This window comes from Chrysoperla carnea, chromosome 5, assembly GCF_905475395.1.
Source record: "Chrysoperla carnea chromosome 5, inChrCarn1.1, whole genome shotgun sequence".
NCBI classification, from domain to species: Eukaryota; Metazoa; Arthropoda; class Insecta; order Neuroptera; family Chrysopidae; genus Chrysoperla; species Chrysoperla carnea.
The window spans coordinates 43,446,198-43,453,701 of record NC_058341.1 but is presented as its reverse complement, the minus strand read 5'-3'; positions in this window follow the sequence as shown (position 1 = coordinate 43,453,701).

The window sequence follows — 7,504 nt, the reverse complement described above, 5'->3', positions numbered from 1 at the left end:
TCACTCTAACTCATGGGTTTCCATATACATTGCTCTCAGTCGCACGGACACGTTTTTCGCTCTGGCAGACTGTTGGTGATGGAATTTCGTTCTGGCATTAAATATTCTTAATTATTAATATATTTTCTTTATTCTGTTAAAACTTCAAGACTGATGGAATGACAACATTGGATTTTTTTAAAAATAAATATTTATAGCGTTCTGGCAACAATTAGGAGGGATGTGAATGTTCTGGCAAAAATTGTATGAAGTAAAAATATTGTTGAAAGTAATTTCCTAGAATTTTATGACTTATACTTTAACAAAAATGAGCGTTATTTCTTGCCATCTTTAAAAATAAATTTAGGGTAGTCCAACCCGGCTACACATGGCTGCCAGAAGTGGCTTTTCAGTATCTGTAGGTATTGAGGTTTTTATACCATGTATATATGAAATATACATAGTATATTAAGTTTAGTACCAAGTTTGTAAAGCTTAAATTAATGATGCTAGGAAAAAAATTTTGTCATAGGTGTTCATAAAATCACCTAATTAGTCCATTTCCGGTTGTCCGTCCGTTCGTCCGTCCGTCCGTCTGTGGACACGATAACTCAAAAACGAAAAAACATATCGAGCTGATTTTTACAGCGTACTCAGAACGTAAAAAGTGAGGTCAAGTTCGTAACTGAGCATCATAGGTCAATTGGGTCTTGGGTCCGTAGGACCCATCTTGTAAACCGTTAGAGATAGAACAAAAATGTAAAAAATATTCCTTATCAAAAATTAAACAACTTTTGTTTGAAACATTTTTTCGTAAACATCACTGTTTACCCGTGGGAGCGCCAATTAGGCGGAAATTTTATATTATGTACTATACTTGATTATCAGTTATGTATGTTTGTATGTGTAATGTGATAAAGAAATCAACACTGACTATGCATGGTATTTCTGGTATTTCAACAATTAACTCAGTCAATTGTTTGTTTTCACTTGTTTTATGAAAAGTTTGGTGACTTTTCAAATGGCAACCTAAAATTGGTCACTGGCTTTTGGTCTATATCACTATTTTCTACACTATTCGTTTAAATTTAAAGTTCAGACACTCTTAATAGAAAACCTTTAACATGTATACTATGCACATGAAGATTATATATGTGTGTATTTAGTTTTGATATAAATATATTATAGCTCCACCATATTGTCAATAATCCTGGCAACCTCACATTTTCAATCCTACTATTGCCCTGTTGTCGTCTGTTACTTAACTTTATTTGGTTGTTGGTTGCTTGCTTATTAAGTCTATATGGAAGTTGTTAATTAACCCTTTGTGTGTGCATGACCGAACCCTATTTCCTTGTTACCATTTTATAAATATAATGTAGAGAATGTAAATGTTTTATATGTAATATGTATACGAACGAGTCGTCAGAGCAGAGTCGTCAACTATTTAACAATAATTATTATGTAGGTATTAAAATTATATTCAATGCTAATACGAAATGTTTTAATTATTATTAAGGGGGGATTCTAGTGTATACAGGTTTGGAAAAAAAAATTGCTTTTTCAAATCCTACGAGTACGTATTTGGAGTGTTTAAGGATCTAGGGTTTTTCATATTAATGTCGGTTCTTTGTCGAACTGAATATGTTAAAACAACTAAAATCGCAAAACGCGATATAAGGCTCCTTTTTATACCATGTCTATGAAATATACCAAGGTATACTAAGTTTAGTCTCAAGTTTGTAACGTTTAAAAATATTGATGCTATAAACAAAATTTTGGTATTCGTTGTGTGCGTAGTCATGGTAGGGACAATAAAATCGATGCCAGCGCTTCCAGTGAAAAATTTTGGCGTTAAAGGAGGCTGTTATGACTAATTTGCAATTCTTTATAAGTTAATGTTACAGAAAATGTCAAATTAAAATTATTGAAAAACACTAATTAATTATACTTAATGCATTAAAAATTGTGAAAATAAGAAATCAAATTGCACAAATATTATTTTTCAAATGTTAATTATCATAATTATTTATTTAAATTTGTGAGACAATACAACAAACAATACATCAATCCATACAATTATGCAATCCATATAAATGCAATCCATACAATTCTATAATTAGAGTAGTGTATTGTTACCATGGAAACGAATCCAATAAAACTCACGCACGGTGTGAATAGGTGTTCATAAAATTACCTATCAACTGTCTGTCTGTCTGTCGTCTGTCATCACGATAACTCAAAAACGAAAAAAGATATCAAGCCGAAATTTGTATAGCGTGCTTAGAACGAAAAAAGTGAGGTCGAGTTCGTAAATGAGCAACATAGTTCAATAGGGTATTTGGGTCCGTAGGACCCATCTTGTAAACCGTTTAAATGTAAAAAATTTTCCTTATACAAAAGTAAACAACTTCTGTTTGAAACATTTTTTCGTAAACATCACTGTTTACCCGTGAGAGCGCAAATTATGTGCAAATTGTATGGTAAGTATGGGAATATCAGTTATGTATGTGTGACATGTATGTATGTGTAATGTGACAGAGTAATCAACACTGTCAATACATGGTATTATTTGGTATGTTATTTGGACTCCTTAGGTGTAAAACTATGTTTTGAAAGCAAAAAAAGCTGTGCTACCTGTGTACCTAATCTGTGAAAAACTGCAAAATTTTCAGACTATGAGTTTTTAACAAGTCCCGACTATCATTTTGAAAATATATTTTTAAAATAATTACAAAAAGCATGAACGGTTTTTTCAAAAATAATTATTAATTTAGATACTAATTTTCAAATAATAATATGAAATTCGTTGAATTCGAACAATTTGAAAGATTTTTAATGAAATAGTATTAAATTTTAATCAAATTACATGTATTTAAATGATTTCATATAAAACATTTTGATAATTCAAATATTTGAAATAAATCCTAGATTATAGTTTAATTAATAAATTCATAAAATAAATCAGCAAAATAAATTATTTAATATCAATTTTCAGCGGATATTAGGTATAGGTAGGTATATTTGAATTATTTGGTTTTGATATTAAATTACTCTTTAATTAAGAATATATTTATACCTACCTTCCAGCTCATTAATGTCGTGTCGCCTCAATAGTCTGACTTTATTCTTATATAAGAAATTCTTAGTGCAGGAATTGCGTTACCTTAGCGAATTCTCTATTTTTTAAGATAAAAGAGAACATATTTTTTATAAATATTGCATTTCTAATTTTCAAAAATTTATTTTGAAAATTTCTAAATTTTGTGCTTTGTGCATCCCCCTTCCCTTGTTTATCTGTCGGTTTTTCTCAATAACAAACTTTCAAATACCTAATCTCTTCTCGATACCGAATTTTATTCGAATCGGACCTAGCTACCGCTAGGGAGGGTACAGACATAAAATTTGCATTTTTTATTCAACATACTGTTTCCCTATGAACGCACATAGCAAAACACGGTGGCGACAGAACACATTCTCTGCGTATTTCATCATTTCATATTTACCAGACTTGATATACACTTTTTTGGTTCTGTATTGTACAATTGTATCCTGATAGACCACTTAAAAGGTGCTTTTTACCCTTTGGTTTAGAGACACTTGTAAAACTCATAATAAACCATTAATTGAATATGTTGCTTTGTTTAGGGTGCGATATTGTTTAGGGTGCCTAGATATGCGTTGTATTTAACAAGTTCGTTATATATACAAGTGTATGTTCTAAGTATATTTCATGTTTGAAAAAGCATTATTATTTTATAGAAGCACATAGAATAAAAACCTGCATGCGTTTTTCGAAGTGTATTAATTTACAGGGTATCACCACCTAAAAAGTTGGTGTAGAGCAGCTCTACCATATGTGAATAGTGTAGCTGAAAGTAAACCGATTCAAATCAACTAATGAATAGAAAGAGTTTATCTTTGAATCAAAAATTTAATATGTGAAAATTTGTTTCGATTCCTATACAGTAGAATTGCGGTAATTCGGACCCATTGTAATCCGACGCACACATAAAAGTAATTACAATATTGATTTATTTTAAACTGGCATGATACTCACCCGCTTCGTGGGGTTAAAAGTAGCATTATAGCCTTTACCTTCCTTGCTCTTACTTATCCTCCTTCCATAACACTGGAAATAGGGATTGTTTTACAAGGTAAAATATATGTACAGTTTTCAATTTCATTTTCAAAAGTAAAATAAACATAATTTATTAAGTATATCAGAATAGATGGCCATAAATTTTTACAGAAATTTTTAATTTAGCTTTAAAATGATGTTCATTGATTGTGCTGTGAAATGTCAAAAATAATTTAATTTTTTAAATAATATAGCTTTATAAATTATAGCCATATATAAATATTTATTATCTATGATTATAGCTCATTTGTTACCATAATGTATGAGCTATGTTATTGTAAAGTTTCATTCAAGTCCACTCAGTATTTCTTCTTATTCAGTTTTTGCGTGAAAGCCAAACAAACAAACAACCTTACTTTCGCATTTATAATATATAAGGATACATGAATGCTCCATGCCTGAAGTTAGAAAATGGTTGAAATCTTAGCACTTTTATATTTAATTTGGCGGATTACAAGGAAATTTTTTTCAAAAAGTGCCAACTAAAAAGAGTCTGTATTCATTATACTTTTGTTATTATTTTGCGCGGCGTTGTGTTCTAAAACTTTAATTGAAATAAATTTTGATCCAGGCCTACATTACAGACCGTCTAAACTTGATTTGAAAAATCAACTGGAATATTATTTTCTCTTATGATGTAATAAAATTAACTATTGGAGAATATTAACGAAGTTAACGATTAACCAGCCACTAATGTAGCGTAGAGGTGGTTTTAAGATATTCGTATTGGGTGGTGTTTTTTGCCATAGTCTTTCTATTTTTCACATTTGCTGTTTGTAAACTAAATGAAAATTTTATTTAATGAAATTCTTATTCCTATATTTTATATATGTGAAACTGAGGTTGTTTGTTTGTTTGCGTCCTTTTCAGACAAAAGCTATTGAATGGCTTTGATTGAAACTCTCTGAATAATATAGCTCATACATCAGACCATTTGCCCATAGAAAAATTCTTACCTGTATTTTGTCTATGTCCGAGAAATTCAACATTTGAATTCGCCACTTGAATGAAAAAATGGGAAAATAAATATATAAAAAAACAAGAACTAAATTTTCAAACAAATTTTATATTAGGTACCAACTTACAACTTACGAACAAGTTACAGTAGAGTTGAAAAAAAAATAAATTTAATTTTTGTTTGTTAAATCACAAAACTTAATTGTTTTTTTATAAAAGAAAAATTTGAAAGAAATAATTACTATTCACAAATATTATTTTTTATACTAATAAATAATTATTATTATAAAATACAATTATTTAAAATTATTACAAACCAGGTACTCTCTTAAAAAAACAAAAAACAAAAACTTTCATACTCGAAATCGTAACATACAACCTTCGTACACAAGCTAACCTCAGATGGCAGCACAGTTATAGGATAAACAAAACATTGTTATTGGCCATGGTTATTATTAACCGATATGCGCTCAAACATTTCTGAAATAGGATACGGTCCTCGTATTCAACGATTGAGTTTGTAGTTTCTGAAATTAACATCGTATTCGTATACATTCTGATACAAGTTTTTAGGTGATATCTCAAAATCCATTCACCCAATCGTTAAATGAACCCAATTTTTGTAATTATTGGGGCAAAATTTCTAACACTTCTTTACACTAAGTTTCATCGAATTCCAGAAAAAAATTTTATCGTATCTTTCTTGATTTTTTCAAAGGAGTATCATGAAAATTTAAAAAAAAATGGGGAAAATTTGTTTGCCTCTATTTGGATAACAACCGTTTTATACTTAAGTAACTATTATACAAAAAATAAAAAAATCGTGCCTCTTGGTCGATTGGATGAGCAGTTTTTGCGAAATCGAGTCGAAACTTCAACTAGCCGTTCTATTGTCAAATCAACCGTTTTTTCTTGTCGTTAGAATATTTAGAGTTATTAAAAATTTTAAAAAACAAAAATCCAGCTCTTTTCGACTATTAGACAAGTTTATTTCTAGTTATCTAAAATAGGGTACTTTCGGTTGTGAAAAATAAATTATGAAATTTTGAAAATTAAAATTTATGAAGAAATGTACTTAAATATTCTGATTTTGAGTCATAAAAGCACATTACTGTTTTATTATATTTAAATTAGAAGTCGTAACTTTTAATATGTTTATCACGTGGCCTAAAACCCGAGCCGCCATGATGTCACATCACATATGCAAAAATAATATACATAAATTACTAATTTGTTGGTGACTTTCATAGTAATTTTTGGTTATGTATACCATCAACTTTATTTACACGTATGATAATTATATACACGACTGTTGTTTTTACCAATATTACGTCATCAAAATGGCTAACTGCGTTTTTACGAGAAAAAAAAAGGTTTAAAATTTAATTTAATTTTATGGCAAGAAAGCGTGTTTATTTTGACGCCGAAGTATACTTTTTTTGTGGCTGTTTATAGGGAAAGTCACCATTTTGGAATACTTTTTCCAACATAGTAGAATACCCTATTATTGTAGAAATAAAACGTTTTCGGGCAGGATTTTTGGCTTTTCACAAACTACTCACCAAATCGCTAAGGAAAATCGATTTTTGTTTTTGTTCTCTTTGTTCAAAATTACTTTCTATACCCGTTTTCATCAAATGGGTATACCCTTTTTTCCCAATTTGGAAAAAATCATTTTTTAGAATAATTTTGATCCAAAAAAGACAAAAATCATGGCATTTTCTGGATAAGAATGCTATCCTGTAATATATGGGAGGTTTTATAAAAAAATTTTGCCAGAAAGGTTTCCTGATACGACCAAACATTCACCTAAATACAACATAAATTCGTACAAAATAAAACTCAATACGCATACAAAATAAACAGTGAATTATAAATCAATTTTCAAAATAATTACATTTTTATTTAAGATTGTGATTATAATAAATTAACTTAAAGCTTATTTGATAAATTAAATTGGTTAATTATTATTAATAATATAAATATTTGACAATATTTTTGAGGTAGAAATTATCAGTCTAAGCTGTTTGGAACTAGAATTGATGAACATAAAAAAAAATTCAATAAATTAAAAAAATTATTAACAAAGATTAAAAAAAAATTATTTTCTTTTTTTAATAGACATCACTACCCTTTTTACAAATTTTCCTGTTGATCTTATTACAATGGGTTTTCTTGATGTAATTTTCATTATACTTAATATAAATATTCGAAAGTTAACTCAGCATTCCTGTTAAAATAACCGATATTGCCCGTTTTTATTAGGTATTTTATATTAAATTTAACATTTGGTTTCAATTTAATTGATATTCATATTGGTTATTTTAATGAAACAACGAAGATAACCTTCTCTTTATTATTATGAAAATTTGCCAATTTTGGTTGTCTTGAATAGTTGTTTGCAAATCCAAATATTAAAAGCAAATT